This window comes from Papio anubis, chromosome 6 (assembly GCF_008728515.1).
Source record: "Papio anubis isolate 15944 chromosome 6, Panubis1.0, whole genome shotgun sequence".
Lineage (NCBI taxonomy): Eukaryota > Metazoa > Chordata > Mammalia > Primates > Cercopithecidae > Papio > Papio anubis.
The window spans coordinates 53,273,525-53,293,657 of record NC_044981.1 but is presented as its reverse complement, the minus strand read 5'-3'; the positions used below and the strand labels follow the sequence as shown (position 1 = coordinate 53,293,657).

General features: G+C 40.7%; 1 protein-coding gene across 1 annotated transcript in view; it reads right to left on the bottom strand.

Moving 5' to 3' along the window:
• LOC101014505 (protein FAM83B) overlaps positions 1–18,409 on the bottom strand; it is a 96,377-nt gene extending 77,968 nt beyond the window's left edge. Inside the window, exon 1 of the mRNA XM_003897758.5 lies at positions 18,191–18,409. The gene's annotated coding sequence lies outside the window, so the exon portion shown is untranslated. The remainder of the gene's footprint in view (positions 1–18,190) is intronic.
• Between the last annotated feature and the right edge of the window lie 1,724 nt (positions 18,410–20,133).

The following is a 20,133-nucleotide window of genomic DNA, read 5'->3' as shown; positions in this document are numbered from 1 at the left end:
AAATTAAAAATTGACTATAATATTCAAGCTGTCAAGTGCAATTTGATATCTCATGTTGACATCCAAACTCATTAAAAGATTCTAAGCTGGCTTCATAATAACACTTATAACAACATGGCCCAATAGTGCGGATTACAGTCATCCTCACAGTATGATACTCAGCAGGTCACAGAACATATAAACACATGACGCACTCAGTCACAGGGTGTTGGATGCAAACATCTCCACAGGTGCATTACCAGTAGAATCACCCATCTTATCAAACTCATAAAAACAACAAACATACTTCCAATTCATTTTCTAAACCTCAAACAGGAATCCCATTTGCTCAATACCTAATAATTCTTTAATTTCCTCAATTTACTTTAACTGGAGGGAGGGGACAGCAATATCACTTTCATACCAATATGATTCCAGGGCTTGTTTCTATTGGCTGCTATTTGCCTTCTTAGATCTAAACTATAGGAATTTTAGATATCAGGGGAAAAAAACACCCAATATATGTTAATGACATTAAAACACAATTATTCAATGTAATTTGGAAGCATTTATTGAATACTTCCTGTAAACAAATTCATTTAAAAAAAACCATTTACAGAGAGAGCTTATACTGAATGCTCAAATTCCAAAGGATTATACATGGCTTAAAAATGTAAATAAAATTAAATTATTATTTTTACCAACATCTAAACTATAAGGCTATCCTGATAAAGTTGTGTCTTGTGCCATACCAAAGTGCTGTATTCTTGTTCTGGCCCTGATCAGTAATCATTTGGATGAGTAAATAGAGACATATTCTCTAAAATTTCTGCAAAAATCAACAAAAAACATATATGCTAGATACCAAAATAGACATTCAAAATAGTGACAAAGTGGCAAAATAATAAATCAACATGAACATTATTAAGTTCAACTGCAACAAATTTGGAGGTTTTAATTTATATCAAAAATTAACTACATTCACACAAGTTTAGGCAGGGTTTGGAGCCCATTATGTCATGAAAAATAGTTGAAAAATTGGAACATTTAGTCCAAAGAGAACACTAGGAGACGCACTAAGGGTAGTCTTCAATTTTATGAAGTGGAGAAGTAGAATTATTAAGGACCAAATGACAAAAATCACAGGTTGGCTCAGTGGCATAGTTGGTAAGACGGCACAGGTTTTGACCTCTACTCTGAAACTTACTGGTTGTAAGACCTCAGTCATGTTATTTAAGGGCTTTAAGCCTCATGTTACTCACCAGGAAAAAGGGTAAAATAACAGTACTGACCCCGAAGGGTTTCTATGTGGGCTAAATGAGATGAAGGCCCTCAAGTGTACATCTGCCATAAAAACTGCTAAAAACTGTTAGGTAATAACCTAAGATGGAGTTTTATTTAATTAGTAAAGGTGCATAAAAATAGAATTGGTACCTCTATTTTTTTTTTATTGTTGTGTTGTTTTTAACTGAAACCCCTCTTTATGCACATAATTTAGCAGAGGACACATTTTTGGAGAGAGTCCTATAGGATAACCAGTTGGATTTCTGAGACATTCTTCACATCAGAATTCCAAAATAGTATTTGTTTTGCCTGCTCAAAAGATCTGTGAGGTTCATAAGCTTGCTCAGCAGTGACGTGTGTTGTGGTTTCCCACACCAGAGTGACAAGAACTTGCCTCCTACTCTTCTTCCCAGTTTCTCCAGAATCAGCCTTCGAACTTCAGCTTTATTTTTTGCACTAATCAAAAGTATTTAATTAATGAAAACAAGATGGCAGGTGGGTTTTTTTTTTTTTTCTTTTCTTTTTTTTTTTTTTTGAGATGGAGTCTCACTCTGTCACCCAGCCTAGAGTGCAATGGCGCGATCTCAGCTCACTGCAACCTCCCCCTCCCCGGTTCAAAAGCTTTTCCCCCCCTTTACCCCCCCGAGTAGCGGGGACTACAGGGGTGCGCGGCCACGCCCGGCTAATTTTTTTTTTTTTTTTTTTTTTTTGTATTTCAGTAGAGATGGGGTTTCACCATGTTGCCCAGGCCAATCTTAAACTTTTGAGCTCAGGAAATCTGCCTGCCTCAGCCTCCCAAAGTCCTAGGATTAGAGGCGTGAGGTTCCGTGCCTGGCCAATGACAGGTTTTTTAAAAAGAAGAAACACTTGCTGATCCGCTAGCCTCTCATTTTACGGAAGAAGCAAATGTCCACCACGGGCCACATACTGAAAGTCACATCCTGGGTAAGAACTCAGGTCTGTTAACTGCCACCTAGTGTCCTTCCCACAGTCCTAGCTTCCTCAGCAAGGGTTACTTCCCTCACTGTTTTTAGGGTGTGCCTTGGATCACTCCAACTATACCCTGATGCTGCTCAAAGGCTGGACTTCACCTTCTCCTTTTGTTCTCCTCCTCCTGTGACCCACTGTGCTCAGCCCAGACTGGTCATATAATCTGAATAGACCTATAGCCTGTCAAAACCTGTGGCCTTCAGTGGCAGGCCAGGTTCCCATTAGCCACCAGAAGAGTCAGTTTCTACTAACCCTCTATTATAACTCTGATGTGTGTATAAGTTAAACATTAAAGAACTGGAGAAACTGGAGTACAAGGGCTGGAATATGAAAACAAATCCATTATGACCCCACCTGGCTTTTCTTAGACCCTAACGTCTGATTGAATAATAAAGGCATTCCTATACTACCTTGTACCAGGGCCCACTTAAGAAACTTTCCAAGACTCTAGAGAAAACTTTCCAGACTACAGACTCTAGTTAAAGAGTAGATACAGATTGAATGAAACACTCCGGCTTGTAGGTACACTCCCACAAGTAGGCATGGAGCTTAAAATGTACCTAAGCACGAGAAAAAAACTTGTAACTTGGAGTTGGTCTGGTGAGTTACTCAGGCCTTTTCCCTGTAACCGGTTGCAGAAATAAACTCCCTTCTTTCCCAGTCTGTCTGCATCTCGTTACTGGACAGTGAGAACAAGCAGCCGGACCTTTCTGTCTGGAAACACTCCAACTAGTTTTGGGGTCATTTTACCTGGGATTCATTGCTTCTTCCATCATTTTTTAAACTGAAATGACATTTAGGGCCAGAAAGAACCCAAGAGACCACATCATGGACCATTCCTCTCATTTTATGAGACCACTTCTTTTTTGTTTGTTTTGGAGGTAAGGTCTCCCTCTGTCAGCAGTGGCACCACCTTGGCTCACTGCAACCTCCACCTCCCAGGCTCAAGTGATCCTCCCACCTCAACTCCCTGAGTAGCTGGGACCACAGGCATGCCCCACCACTCCTGGCTAATTTTTTTGTATTGTTGGTAGAGCCAGGGTTTTGCCATGTTGGCTAGGCTGGTCTCAAACTCCTATGCTCAAGTAATCCACTCATCTCGGCCTCCGAAAGTGCTGGGATTACAGGTATGAGCAACTGTGCCCAGACCAGGCCACTTCTATACTGGGACATTTTGATGCAGTATAAAGAATGAAATATTAAACTCTCATCTTAAGAAAGATTTGCTCAAATTCATCTCAAATTAATAATGAAATACTGCCTTAATAACTGAAGGTAACAGAGTGAGAGTTGATTAAAGTATAAACTAGAGACTACTAAAAAATAAATTTGAAAAAAACACAATACCCATGGCCTGGTATGGTGCCTCACACCTGTAATCCCAGCACTTTGGGAGGCCGAGGCAAGCAGATCATCTGAGGTCATGAGTTCGAAACCATAACGTGAACCACCACAATACCCTCAAGTCCTGGATAGGGTCAGGGATAAGCAGAGCAATGAGTCAAGGCTCACGGAAGTCTGTGGTTAACATGCCACAAACATGTACAGAACAGAGTTTTATATTTTGATGAAACATTTTCCTTATGCAGCTTTATAGTTTTAGATTTTAAATGTTAGGTCTTTGAATCATCTAAAATTAATTTTTGTATATGGTGTGTGATACGATTATGTACATATATTTATACACACACACACACAATACAGTTGTTACAGGGCTATTTACTGAAAAGACATTCTATTTCCGATTGAGTTGATTCATGCCTTGGTTGAATGTGACATAACTATATAAGGAGGGTCTATTGCTGGGTTCTTTCTTCTGTTCCATAGATCTCTTTGTTGATACATACGTCAGTATCACACAGTCTTGGTTACTACAGCTTAACAGTTAGTCTTAGAGTTACTCAATGTAAGTTCTCCACTTTGTACTTCTCTTACAAGATTCTTTAGGATATTCTAGTCCCTTTGCATTTCCATATATGTTTTAGAAACAGCTTGACAATTTTTTTAATGGTATACAATAAAGGATACAACTCAGGGAGAACCAAAGGTATAGGACAAGGTATAAGAGTATAGAGGGAGTGGAGAGCTTTCATGCCTTCTCTAAGCACATCCCCCTCTCAGCAAGTCAATGTGTTTACCAACCCAGAATCTCCAGCTTCATTTTTTTTTCTAAGTTAACTAAGCAACATTATCAACATCACTATTCAAATGCAAAAACAAGAATGTTAAAAGCTGCCTCCAGTGGTTTTAATAGCATGCAGAAAAGCTTGTTACAATGTTATGTAGCTAACGAGCAGGCTACAAAACTATGTAAGAGCACAATTATAATTGGAGAAAATATACCCAAAAACAAAAGGAAAACACACACACACACACGCACATATAATGAGGGTGGTTTTCTTCGAGTAGTGGTTCTACAGGTGGTTTTCTGAAGCTTCTTTTCACTTTTCTGTATTTAACATTTGTTAAATCATTATATATACAATACAATGTTAAATCATTAATAATACAATGAATATGTATTATTTTGCAATGGGGAAAGATTTTTTTAAAAGAAGTACCTCAACAGTTATTTTTGAGTTTACAATAACCACTTCTTTTCTCATTCACAGATTGTTGGCTGCAATGAGTGATTCAAAACCCTGCATATCTAAGTTTAATAATTCTTACAGAGCAACACATGAACAAGTACAGAATATCCAACCTAAAGTCATATGGGTACTGACCCATAAAGGAAAAAAAATAAAATAACTAGATGTACCTAATTAGGGCTTAGTAAGTAGCTCACCGACACAGAATGTCATGCCTAACTCTCGGGGGCTAGTACAACAGTCAGTGAAAGGAGCTCCCACAGTAATTCCCAATACATGTTATCCCTTCTCATGCATTATTTAAATGCATCATACTCTACCCTCTCCACTAGATTGTGAGCTCTATGACAGCAGGGATTATGTCTGTTTAGCACAATTCTAAATGCTCAGTAAGTACATAATTGTTAAATAAGCTCATGATATACTGCCTTAATAACTGAAGGCAACAGAGTGAGAGTTGACTAAAGTATAAACGAGACTGTTAAAAAATAAATTTTTAAAAAAATCATAATACTTATGGCCGGGCGCAGTGGCTCATGCCGGTAATCCCAGCACTTTGCGAGGCCGAGGCGGGCGGATCACAAGGTGAGTTGGGCGCCAGCCTGGCCAACACGGCGAAACCCAGTGTTTATTAAAAATACAAAAATTAGCCGGATATGGTGGCGGGTGCCTGTAATCCCGGCTATTCAGGAGACTGCAGAAGGGAGAATGGCTTGAACCTGGGAGGCGGAGGTTGCAGTGAGCTGAGATCACGCTATTGCACTCCAGCCTGGGTGACAGAATGAGACTGCGTCTGGGTCGGGGGGAGGGGCAGTGGGGCGGGGGGGGCGGTGGGGCGTGGGGGGCGGTGGGGGGAAGGAATTTTAATACCCATACAGAAATTGTTAATATTTGAACATACATTTGCTTATGTTAAATCGAGGTTAGGTTTTTGGTAATATAAAATATTACCCATTTATAAAGGGCTTCAGAAAGAATAACCAGAAATGCAGTGAGTACTGTAAAGGTGATTAGGTAAATAGATAGATCTATATCAAAAACATAAATATTAATTTCAAATGAGAACTTTGTCAGAAGAACAAAGGTGGTATCAAGTGTCTTTGGGGATTCTCCATAAAATTTGCATTTTTCATTGTTTTATTATGTTAAAGTCATTCAGCAAACAGTTTCTGGGCATTTTCATTAATCATAACAAGATAAATTACCGACTTGTGTTTTCTACACAAGTAGTGATACAAATTAGCTATAAAGCATGACTCATTTTTTCCGGTGTTTCTGGTATCAGTTATTATATAAACTTATTTCAATAGCAAGGAAAGATGAATTGGGTGTTTAAATAAATTATGGTTATGTATGTTTCGTATATCAATAAGGTGAAATTGAAGTAACTATATATTTCAGAGCAGTCCCTGGGAAGCTGAAGTCTATATTTTACAACTTGATATAACACAATAGTGTAAGGCTTAAGTTCATCCAATAAGTCATCCAAATATGAATCTAGATTCTTTTTCCAAAAAGAATGCATCCCTCACTCTACTGTAAAGGTAGGCAAAACTTACAACAGGATGAGGACCTCCTTTTCTTGAAAATGTCGGATAGGTGGGGGAAATGACTTTTCTTTTCTTCTTTTTTTTTTTTTTTGAGATGGAGTCTCGCTCTGCCGCCCAGGCTGGAGTGCAGTGGCGCGATCTCGGCTCACTGCAAGCTCCGCCTCCCGGGTTCACGCCATTCTCCTGCCTCTGCCTCCCAAGCAGCTGGGAATACAGGCGCCCGCCACCACGCCCAGCTAAGTTTTTTTGTATTTTTAGTAGAGACGGGGTTTCACCATGTTAGCCAGGATGGTCTCGATCTCCTGACCTCGTGATCCGCCCGCTTCGGCCTCCCAAAGTGCTGGTATTACAGGCGTGAACCACTGCGCCCGGCCGGAAATGACTTTTCAATAGTGACTACTGTTAGTGCCAATGGTATCTGAAAATCATTGCTGAGATATGCAGAAGACTAAGAATTTTCCTCAAGTGTCATCAAAGCTATTGATTTCCTGTTATCAGGGTTTCGACTTGGGAGTTGCCATCTCTCTTAGCTCTTCTCTCATTACTCTCCCAGAATAATCCCGTCCAGCCTTATATCCATGAATGACTTGCAAACCTCCAGACTTCACTGCTCCCTTCTCCTCTAGACTCACATATCCAGTTGGTTTGTGGACATCTTCCCCGGATACGCAACAGGTTTTCTTTCTTTACACCTAACATCCTGAGTTAATTTCCAATTTAGGATCTTTGCACCAGCTGTTCCATCTGCCTGGAATGCTCCTTTTTTTTTCATTTCTATCTTACCCATATGCCACCTTCTCTGAGAGGTCTTCCAGACTACCCATTGTAGAAAGAACCCACCCTCTCTGCCATACTTAATCGTTTTACCCTGCTTTAACTTATAACACTTATTATGTGAAATAAAATATTTATTTATTTATGTGCTATTTCCTGTACCCCCTTCAGTAAAATAAAGGCTGCTTAAAGGCCACTGAGTCGGTATATTCTAATTTACCAGTGGCCCCATCATGTTAGTTATTTCATATTTTGGGTATCATCACTGTCTTGGATAAGACCTATTCTCTTACATTACAAGTAAATTCAGTTCTGCCCTCACGGTATAATTATAAAGGAGAAATAACTAGAGATCTATTGACCTACCCCTTACTTATTCACCTTGATGTTCCTCCTCTTCCTCCTCCTCCTCACTTCACAACTCTCATACACAATCCCCTGAACACCACAGGAAGTAGGGTTCAGTCTCTTTCAACCTCAGTTTCAGAAATGTAGTATAATTTATAACAAAGACATATTGAGACAAAAACACCACAGGCAACAAGAGCCCCATGGAGTGAAATGCTGAATGTGTCATGTACCCTCCTGTTCCACCTCTAAGTCTAAAAGGCAATAAAGTCACTCTTGGTGCATGCTGACATTTGCAGAGTAAATGCTGTAGGAAAACTCATAAATGTATGTTCCAATATGAACTCTTAAAATGGCTTCCCAAATACATTTAACAAGGGTAGTGTGCCTCAACTAGAAAATAGTGAGGAAGTCTATAAATAAAATGTCTTAAGAAAATATATTTTGCTTAGTTATGTTAGGAACAGCTTTTCATAAAAAGTAAAATTGTTACATACATTTAGTAGCAGGGAAGCAGTCTCAGACTGTTATAAAGTAGAGGCTTTAAAACAGAAATAATTTTGTGCCAATTGTGTAAGTGGACACAAATTTATTTAGTTTGAATGCCAAATAATATTAAATATTAATAATATATCTAGCCTGGAAAGATTTTAGTTTTCACGTGGTTAAAGAGCCATATAAATAATCAGAATATCTAAAATAATCCCAATGCCTACCAATTCTTTATTAGTCATTTCCCTTAGGATTCACTTTTAATGAAGCCTGGCTAGACAGCTGTATCACAACTGAAAAAAGTGCTTTTCTCTTTATGTTACCCCAGAAACTGCCAACAAACCTGATTAGAAAACCAGCCCACTCTAGTTCAACTTTTTATTCTTTTTGAAATAACCTTTTTCGTTGGCTTCTTACTTGTTTATAGAGACTTTGCACAGACGGAAGTTAATAAATAAGAAATAAATATAGCTTTTAAATGTGTAAAATGCTGCTGGATTTATACAGACAGATTTCTAGGACTTGTGGCTTACCTACAAATAGTAACCTGGTTTCTCAGCTCTCTCTCTCTACAATTGTGCTCAATTCTTCTGACAGCAGCGCTAACTTGGAAGACTGCAGTTCTGAGACAAAGCTGATGTTTATAGAACTCTGCTAGTCACAGTTGCTTAAACCACACCTGAACCAGAAAATGCACCTGGCAGTTATTTATTTCACTTTCGTCTGTCCTTAAGGCCTATGTCAGCATAACAGTGAGGGAGAAGGAGACGACTTGGCCGCATAGTATTGCAGCTATCACTGGTTTACTTATCGCTTTGCACAGTCTACCTGTGGGTGTGGATATGAGTCCATGAGTAAATCTTGCTTTTTCCACTCCTTTGCAGCTCAAAGTTCTAATTGATTTCAAAGACAGGGTTCCTCGCTTAGTCTCTCAATTAAGCTTTCCCCAAAGAGCTCTGGCCATTATTTAGAAATTGCTACAACACTATATATCTTAAGTGAAAAGACCTTGGCACCCTTTCCATGGAATCATCATTGATTATGTTATCTAAACCTTTCTTCTCCTTTCTTCTCTTTGTTTCAGTTTTATCCATCCTCTATACAAATCAAAAATATTTCTCATATGTATACAAAATAAACTGAATTATTTGGGAGACAATGGAATTTCTGCATTGTTACATTAAAATCAAAGATGATTCGTTTCTTTAACTCAAGTAATTAATGATTTTATCAAATCATTTTCTCTGTGTGTGATACATCCACACACACACTTAGGATTTCAAGCTCCTGCCCCACTTTTTGGTGAATCGTATTTTGGATCCACTTCAAATTTCTGTGGAATCATATTTTGGATCTAGTGACCTTGGAGAGATTTAACACTCTTCTTTTCCTCTAAATGACTTATTCCAATTCTTCCACATACAAGATTTAACATGCTAAATGGGAGTGAAGTCACTCCGTAAACAAAATATAGAATTTCAGAAAGTTTGAAGACCTTATGTTAATAACAGAGCTATGAGTATGGCTTTGAGTATGAACCAAAAGTGACAGATTTCTCAGATAATATATTGAGATATCAGTGGACATGAATTGGCCTAGTATCATACAAATAAGTGCTTCTGCAATAAAGCACTTTCTATATTTCTTTCAATGTATATGGACTGATGTTTTTGTCTGACATTAACAGACATAGAAATTGTAGCCATATGCTGTAATTTTCAATTATACGTATAAGTGATCTCCTAGTTAGTTCTTTCGACATTTGAAAATCCTGAACTTTTCTGCATGAGAGATTGACACTCAAAACAACTTTAATAATTCCAGTGTTTAATCTATCATTACTAAGTATTTCATTTTACTGTACATGGGGCTGCCAGCATGTCAATATGCAGTTTTAATAATATCATTGTATTTCTTTTTACCGTGTATTTGCACACTTATTTGAATATTTTATTGCAATTTGAACTTATAATACATTTTGAAAACTGGAAAAATGAAAATTCTGAAGTTAGTGGCAGGATGTTTATAATTTGAATTAAAGCAAAGATGAACTTCACTGTACATGCCAAAAGAAGTGACTCTTTGGTCCTGATCAGATGACCATTGCACATATGTTCCAATGTGAAGAAAAGGAACAACATTTTAAAAGTATAAAATATTAGAAACATATTGTTGAATGTTGTGCTTACAATGTTTAAAGAGTAATTGTCAATTTTATTTATATTTTAGCTACTAGAAAATAAAATTTGCCTTGCATTAGAAAATACAATTTGACTTTCATACCTAGGCATACGTTGAAGATAATACAGGTTGGGTTCCAGACACCACAATAAAGTGAGTATTGCAATAAAACGAGTTACACAAATTTTTTTTGGTTTCCCAGTGCATATATAAGTTATCTTTACATTATACTGTGGCCTATTAAGTGTGCAATAGCATTATGTCTAAAACACCAATGAACAACCTTAGTCAAAAGATACCTATCGCCAAAAAAATGCTATCACCTGAGCCTTCAGCAAGTTGTAATCTTTTTGCCAGTGGAGGGGCTTGTCTTGATGTTGATGGCTGCTGAATGATCAGGGTGGTGGTTGCTGAAGGGTAGGGTGGTTATAGCAATTTCTTAAAATAAGACAATAACGAAGTTTGTCAGAAAGATTGACTCTTCCTTGCACAAACGATTTCTCTGTAGCATGCAATGTTGTTTAACAGCATTTTACATACGGTAAAACTTCTTTCAAAACTAGAGTCAATCTTCGCAAGCCCTGCCGCTGCTTTACCAACTAAGTTTTTATAATATTCTAAATCCTTTGTTGTCATTTTAACAATGTTCACAGCACCTTCACCAAGAGAGCAGATTCCATCTCAAGAATCCACTTTCTTTGTTCATCTATGAGAAACAATGCCACATCCATTAAAGTGCTATCATGACACTGAAGAAACTAAGCCACACCATCAGCCTCCTCTTCTAATTCTATTAATAGTTCCCTTGCTATTTCCATCATATCTGCAATTACGTCCTCCACAAGTCTTGAACCTTTCCAAGACATCTACAAGAGTCAGAAGCAACTTCTTTCAAGCTGCTGTTAATGTTCATATTTTGACCTCCTCCCATGGATCATAAATGTTCTTAACGGCATGTAGAATGGGGAATTCTTTCCAGATTTTCTATTTATTTTGCTCAGATTCATTAGAGGAATCACTTATCTGTGGCAGCTACAGCCTTATGAAATGTCTTTTTAAATAATAAAACTTAAAAGTCAAAGTCACTTCTTGATCCATGTGCTACAGAACAAATGTTGTGTTAGAAGGCATGAAAACAACATTAATCTCCATCAGATCTCTTAGGTGACCAGGTGCACTGTCTATAAGCAGTAATATTTTGAAAGGAATCTTTTTTTTCTGAGTAGGTCTCAACAGTAGGCTTAAAAAGTCAGTAGACCTTGCTGTAAACAGATATGCTCTCATCTGAGTTTTGTTGTTCCATTTATAGAACACAGGCAGACTAGATTTAGAATAATTTTTAAAGACCTTAGGCATTCTGGGATGGTAAATGAGCACTGGCTTCAACTTAAAAGTCACCAGCTGCATTAACCACAAAAAAGACAGTCAGTCTATCCTTTGAAATCAGGCATTCTCTAGCTCTGAAAAACCAGATGACATCTTCTTCCACTAGAAGGCTGTTTCGCCTACATTAAAAATGTGTTGTTTAGTGTCACTTTGTTCATCAATTATCTTAGCTAGATTTTCTGGATAACTTGCTTCAGCTTCTCCATCATCACTTGCTGCTTCACTTTGCACATTTACATTTTGGAGACAGCTTCTTTCCTTAAACCTCAGGAACCAACCTCTGCTAGTTTCATACCTTTCTCCTGCAGCTTCCTCATCTCTCTCAGCCTTCACAGAATTGAAGACAGTTAAGGTCTTGCTCTGGATTAGACTTCGACCGAGAATGTTGTGGCTGGATTGATCTATCCAGGGGTGTCTAATCTTTTGGCTTCCCTGGGCCATACTGAAAGATGCATTGTCTTGGGCTACCCATAAAATACACTAACAACAATAGCCAACAAGCTAAAAAGAAAACAAAACAAAAAATTGCAATACAAATCGCATAATCTTTTAAGAAAGTTTACATTCAAAACCGTCCTAGACTGCCTACGGCCTGCAGGCCACAGATTGAACAGCCTTGAACTCTAGACCAATATGACTTTCTCCCTATCAGCAATAATGCTATTTTACTCACTCCTCATGTGTGTGTTTACTGCAGTAGCACTTTTAATTTCCTTCAACAACTTTTCCTTTGCTTTCACAATTTGGATAATTGTCTAGTACAAGAGGTCTAGCTTTTAGCCTATCTCAGCTTTCAACATGACTTCCTCACTGGGCTTAATCATTTCTAGCTTTTGATTTAAAAAGAGGGCATGCAACTCTTCCATTCTCTTGAACATTTAAAGGCCCTGGTAGAGTTATTAAGTGGCCTAATTTCAATATTGTGCCCAAGCAGAGGGAAAGACATAGGGGAACGGCTGGTCGGTGGAGCAGTCAGAACACACACAACGTTTATAGACTAAGTTCACTGTCATATGTGCACATGATTTGCAGCACCCCCAGAAAATTACAAGAGTAGCATCAGAGATCAATGATCACCAAAATGATATTATAAAAATGAAGAAGTTTGAAATACTGTGAGAATTACCAAAATGTGACACAGAGACACAAAGTGAGCATGTGCTATTGGAAAAATGGTACTGACAGACTTGCTTGAGGCAGTGTTGCCAGAAACCATCAATTAGTAAAAACACAACTGCTGCAAAGTCCAATAAAGCAAAGCGCAATAAAACGAGATATGCTTCTAATTTTAATTGTACAGATTTTTAGAATACCAAAGTAGAGAACTGTGCTGATAAAGATGACTGACAGAAATAAAGAACTGTAAATAGGCCAGGCACGGTGGTTCACGCCTGTAATCCCAGCACTTTGGGAGGCTGAGGCAGGTGGATTACAAGGTCAGGAGTTTGAGACCAGCCAGGCCAACATAGTGAAACCCCATCTCTACTAAAAACACAAAAATTAGCTAAGCATGGTAGCACATGACTGTAGTCCCAGCTACTTGGGAGGTTGAGGCAGGAGAATCGCTTGAACCCGGGAGGCGGAGGTTGTGGTGGGCCAAGATTGCACCACTGCACTCCAGCCTGGGCAACAGAGCGAGACTCCATCTCAAAAAAACAAAACAAAATGTAAATAAATCGGTAGTTCAACAGATGGCGAAATGGACAAATAAACAGAAGTATGAAATGGGAGATAAGAAAGAAGAAAGATGAACAGGTAAAAAAGTAAATCAGAAGGAATGAGAAGGGATAGATAAAAAGAGAAGGCAGGTGAAGAGAAAAACATAACGGGAAGGAAGAGAAGCGAAGCATAAAAGAAAAAAGAAGGAAGAGAAGGGACAAAAGGAGGGTAGAAAGGATGAGATGTGACAAAAAAGATGAAAAGACCAATAAAGTTGAAAATGGAAAGGAAGAGTTGAAACTAAAAAAAGAATTATGGGAGAACACTGTAAACAGTTACTTACTCTAAAAACATCTTAGCTATATTGCACTTATCTTTAACAAATAACTCAGAAGTTATATTTGAAAAAATACAGCACTTTTTTTTTTATTTTTTTTTGAGACGGAGTCTCACTCTGTCAGTCAGGCTGAAGTGCAGTGGTATGACCTCGGCTCACTGCAAGCTCTGCCTCCCAGGTTCAAGCAATACTCTGCCTCAGCCTCCCAAGTAGCTGGGACTGCAGGCGCCCGCCACCACACCTGGCTAATTTTTGTATTTTTAGTAGAGACGCGGTTTCACCATCTTGGCCAGGCTGGTCTTGAACTCCCGACCTTGTGATCCACCTGCCTCGGCCTCCCAAAGTGCTCAGATTACAGGTGTGAGCCACCACATCTGGCCGTTAAAATATAGTACTTTTAAAACATCTGTTGAGACCAGGCGTGGTGGTTCACGCCTGTTATCCCAGCACTTTGGGAGGCCAAGGCAGAGAGATCACGAGGTCAGGAGATCGAGACCATCCTGGCTAACACAGTGAAACCTCGTCTCTACTAAAAATAAAAAAAAAAAAATTAGCCAGGTGTGGTGGCAGCCCCTTGTAGTCCCAGCTACTTGGGTGGCTGAGGCAGGAGAATGGCATGAACCTGGGAGGCGGAGCTTGCAGTGAGTGGAGATCGCGCCACTGCACCCCAACCTGGGTGACAGAGCGAGACACTGTCTCAGGAATAATAAAAAAAAAAAAAAAATCTGCTGAATGAGTCTTATGAGACTAGGTTATTTGGAGGAACATGCTGTTAAGAATTAAAGCCATAATTGCTAGTATGTATATATAAATGACAGCCCAAACATCTCATGTCGATTGATTCTATTACCACCATTGAGATGGAAGATGTCACTCTTTAGTACTTTGAAAACTGCCTTTTATTTCCCAAGTAGTAATGTTTATGTAATCAAAGAAGGAACCTGATGTTAAATAAAGAACGAAAACCCTTTGAAATGAAAATTTGGCCAACGTAGTGGAAATAATAAGCTTCACAGTGATATTGTGAAGAAACCTTAGTTAACATTATTTTATGATATTTTCAATAAGAAGTGATCACAGAGAATTTCAGAGCACTGTGGGTGGGACACAGGAGTGGCCACATAGTCTAAAACTTTCACAATACCAGTGAAAAACCTGCAAGCCTAAAGAATGTTAATACTTTGTCAAAAAACATGACAATCCCAGGGCTGCTAATGTTCAATTTCACAAATGAATTAATGAACACGAACGTCTGCTGTGATGTTCAGAGAATAGGAAGGAACTACAAAAATCAGTGGACTTGATCCATTTATTTATTTGTATACTTGTAATCATCATTAGGTCCCTAAACTGCAAGATTCCTAAGATCCAGGAATATATTTTCACTTTCCTATCCCTGGAGAGGAATATATTGCTTGGCAGATAATGGTCAATAAATATGTTTAATCAAAGAGATAGTGTAAAAGAGCACAAAGTTAGAGCCGTTAGATAATTATCATCACTGCATAACTTCTCTATAAACTCTTTAACATAGGCCCCTGCCAGTGACCTGGAGATTACACCTGACCCTATGTCAGTATGCAAGAGAGGCTGACTATGACTACTTTAAGTTCCCCACGGACCAGTAATCTACAAATTATTTAAGACACAGCTCAAAAGATAAATGTCATGTGCCCTTAGGGGACATCTCACCCCACTCCTAAGGACAATGTAAAAATAAAACAAAAGACAAACTGGGTAGTAATTAGATGTCCCGAGAGGAAAAGTTTCCTACCATTCATGATCATGTGATTCTAGGACTTCCCAACACAGACAGCAAGCCCAGTGAATATCCCTCATATTTGGATCATCTCTCCACCCAGGCTCACCTTCCTTATAGCATCACAGCCCCCGAAAACATCCTTTGCCCCTCCATTCCCCACCCCTACCTTCTGTACATGTTAGCCCCCTGCCTCCTTAGTGCACCCTCCTCCCCAGCATACAGCCCACTTGCCCCCCACACCACCTCACCTCCACGTATATCCTTTCCACTGGAGCCTACCATTCCCCCAGCTCTTGTCTTCCCACAGCACTCCGCCTCCCAATCCCCTTGGGAAGCCTGCTCTACCCTTAGGGGCCAGGATAATTCTAGACAGTGCCCATGCCCATTGGCACACCTCAGTGGGAAAGAAGCTCCCACTGAAGGCTCTAACACATTTTCTCAGAGAAATGTTGTTGGCTTTAATTCTTGATGGAGTTTAAGTGCTATTTGTACAAATTTTTTTCTGCAGCATCCTTAAAGCTGGGCTGTGAATAACCGTCATTTAGAACTCTTGTTTCCACAGGGGAGTGGAGGTATTCTGATGTTCAAATGATAAATTCAACAACAAAATTCTAAAATACATTCCATTTCCAGGTCAGAAATTAAAGGAACAAAAGCACATTTCAAAAAGAACAAAACATTGTGTCTAAAAAGCTGAATTGTGAAACATCCATGGGACATTCACATTTTGCAACTTATAAAGGGACAGATGTGCAACTTACCTAACTAGCTAAACAAGGATAACTTGAAATTTTACCAATAATTAATTAAACTAAGCTAAGTGGCCTCTTTTCAAAAGGTCTCATCCAACTAGATTTATGTATTGGAAGAGTCCTGCTTTGATGGGATCACAGTTTTTTACCCCAAGATTCTGGACACTTAAAAGTATAATAACATTACATTTTGGCAACTCAGTATTGTATAATGTAATTAAATGGGAAACAAGTAGGTGAGTTGCTGCAAGGTGAGTCATGGTCAAGAAAATACTCAGTGAATGAACCTCCACCTTAAACTATAAAGAACGGTGGACGCTAGAGGGAATAAAATAGAAAGATTAATAAAATTAATTAATTCATCCCAAAAAAGTTTAGCCAGTTAGCGTCATAAACTCAAGGGCATAAACGTAAAAGACATCACTGAGTCAGCGCCAGAGGTGTGGTTTGTCTGCATCTACACAATCTCTTTCAGCAACTGTTCAATTGGTAATGCTTCCCACAATAAATTCTCAGCATCTGCGGTCTAGAGCCTGCCAGCTTTAAAGGCAGGATCCACCCAGCCCCTTAGGCAGGCTCTAGAGGGTGTAGCCAGCACCCTAAATAGGTGTATACCCCCCCACGTGTGCCTGAGCCCCAAAGGCAAGGGGGTGGAATTTGCAATTGGAAGGTGTGGGGAGTTCTACTTTTCTGGGAACTATAGGAAGACAGAAAGAAACAAACGCAACAAAGACCGGCACTCCCAACCTTCCATCATTCTATTTCATATTATTCTCATTCGTCAATCATTTTGAAGCCTCCCTCCGCCACCACCCCCCCCCCCCCAAAAAAAAAACCCAGCTTTCTCTTCTAAGTCCCTTTCATCACTGTCTCCTTTCCTGATGCTAGTCAGCAATGATTCAGCCTCTGTCATGGATTTCCTCCGGGCTCTTGCACTTGTTAGGATGAGAAAGGGAAAGAAGGGAGGTGCCTGCCAGTAACCTGGCAAGATGTTTGTAAATGGGAATTTGGACATAAGGTGTTGGGCATTAAATTCTCGCCTCAACTGCTTGCCACCCGCACACCTTCTTCTTAAGTGTTCTGGCCGCCTGAGCTCTCATTTCCACGACTAGGTCAGAGAGACCCTATAACCTCACCACTCCAAGCATAGACAACGTGCTAACTTGTGTTCCCATAACCTCCCAGCCTCCTCCTATAAAGCACTGTTGTCTCTTGACATACCTATGACCCCTGCAATGAACACAGGCACATTCCCTGCCTCTTCACTCACCTTATACAGGCAAGACCCCCCACATATCACACAGAATAGGCCAAAAGTCTCCAAGTCTCGTTCCAGGAGCAACCTGCTCTAGGCATACTCTCCTCCTCTAGATCACTCACCACGATTTAGAGCAGTGGTTCTCAAACTTTGGTAGGTACAGACTTTCTCCTGGAGAGCTGCTAGGGCACACAGACCTAGACTCAGGCCGACCCAAGTTTGAAAAACACAGGTCGCTACCAGTCTGCACTCAGAAACGGGATCCTGTACAATTAAGAGGTTGTGTGAAAAAAACTGTCTTTTCAAGTTCTGCTCCTTACTACGGATCTAAAGAACACCCACGCCCCTCAGCGACCTAAGGTCTCCCACCTTTTCCCGGAACCCTCCACCCCCACGCCCTCCGCTTCCACCCTGGATTTCCTCCCACGAGACTCTTCCCAGCGGTCTCTCCTCCCGCTTCCTCTCCCGGGGTCCTCGGCGCACTCCTACACTGGGAAAGAGGAAACAAATCCAGCGTCCACGAGCGGCGGCGCCCGTCCTTTGGGGACCCAAACCGACTCCGCCCGAGACAACTTTTCAAAGTTCTCAACTCACTCGCACCCACACGACAATGAAAGAAACGTAGAAAAGACTAAAGCAACTGAGCTCTGCACCCTGGGGAACTTCCAAGCCCGCGCGCGCTCCCAAGAGGAAGGCCCTTATCCCTCCCGTCAGCCGCGCCGGCCAAGGGCAGGTGAAGCCCTGGGCACCCCCCCCCCCCCCACCAGCACCCCAAGCACCTCAACCCTGCGCCCGCTGGGGTCCCGCCCGCCGTGGTCCCGGGCAGGGGAGCCCGAGCCCCACTTACGGCCAGGAGCGCCCTAAGCCGCGCGCAACCGCGCCCGCCACACCGCGCCCGCTGCCGAAGGTTTGCCTCCCAGGAAGCAGCGAGCGCCCGGGCGAGGGCGGGGAGGGGAGGGGAGTTACCTGCCCAGCGTCAAGTCGGCGGAGGGAGGCTGATTCCGGCTCGAACCGCGCCTCCCCGAGACCGAGGTGCAGCGCTAGAGGGGGCGGGAGTGGAGACGGGTTACAACAAGTCTCTAGTCGTGGCACGCCAAACCCCAAACAGCCAGAAAGCGCTCGGAACCTGTCTGAACTCAACCACCCAACCCTCTCCCGGCGGAGTATGAAAAAGCCTTTCTTTCCTGCCCGCCCTCGGGGCTCCGGAGCAATTACAAGTCCCGACACCCTGCTCCTGGGCTGGGGCAAGGAGCGATCCCGGAGGACAGCGACGCTCACCTGAGAAGAAGGCGGATCTAGGCCGAGCGGGGCCGTGGTCCCGGCCTCGCTTCTCCCTGGGCTCATGAATGCCTGGAGGACAGGCCTGGGGACGGCGGGGTGAGAGCAAGGGTTGTAGCACCCTCGAGAGTGTGGGGCGGATTCATCCATAGTAGGTAATTCCACTGGGCATCCCGCAGTGCAGACTCCTTCTCAACGCCTAAGAGTTTTTAGGCTTGGAGACGACGTGAGGAGTGGAAAAGTACAAGAAAAAGTACTTTTTTGTGTGTGTAAAAGAATTTTTTTTTTTTTTTTTTTTTTTGAGACGGAGTCTTGCTCTGTCGCCCAGGCTAGAGTGCAGTGGCGCGATCTCGGCTCACTGCAAGCTCCGCCTCCTGGGTTCACGTCATTCTCCTGCCTCAGCCTCCGAAGTAGCTGGGACTACAGGTGCCCGCCACCACGCCCGGCTAATTTTTTTTTTGTATTTTTTAGTGGAGACGGGGGTTTCACCATGTTAGCCAGGATGGTCTTGATCTACTGACCTCGTGATCGACCCCCCTCAGCCTCCCAAAGTGCTGGGATTACAGGCGTGAGCCCCCGCGCCCCGTCACAATTTCAAATATCATCAAAGATTTTGGTACTGACTCTCAACTGTCCTAGTTACAGATTTGGGATGAAAGGATATTGTTTAAAATAGGGAGATGTGCGTCAAAAGCAGGTCACTCTAGGTGGGATACTGCGGAGCAATGTTACGGAAGTAGAGACAGTATAATTTAGTTTTAACATGAAATACAGTAAATAATAAAATTTATTTTTTCATTTCCTTGCCTACACCTCAGTAAATCTGTCATGAGTATTTACAATAACTTGTGTAATCACGTAGACTTCAAGATATAGTCATTTGCAGCAAATGTTTAAAATGCAGCCTAGTATTGTAAGAATAGAATTTAGGGTAATAATAGGCATATTTTAAGCTTCTGACATAATATATAAATTATCATAAAATTGAATTGACCCTTAAAAATGACTTTCATGGCTATTTTGCCCGTAATTAAACAGTTTAGGAAAATGCTAAATCATTACTGATGTGCTGATTTAAACTGAAGAATGAAATTCGCATTAGTCTGGATACTGAAACATCAGAGCAAAGGGCAAAGTCAGGAAAGTAAAAGCAAATTCCAGGATAGTACAAAGCTAATCTTCCAAATCTTGGTGTCTGATTTGTAGTTTCTTTTCTTCAAAAGCATGTAGAGAATTGTCTTGTTTTATGTATTTATTTTTTTCCTTCTGTTCCTAATTTTCACATCTCACTTGTTAGTATTTTTTTCAGTTCTCTTCCTCATTTTTGGCATGCAATCCATTGACTAAATTAATATTCTGTATGTGGTACTTAATATACTAGCATGTTTCTACAACCTTTGAGAATAATTCTGGATGTTTCTTAAAGGTGCAATACTTACGAATATTTTGAGACTACACTTATCCTATTTTTAAAAATATCAAGAATATTTACAGTAAAATGAGGCCCACAGG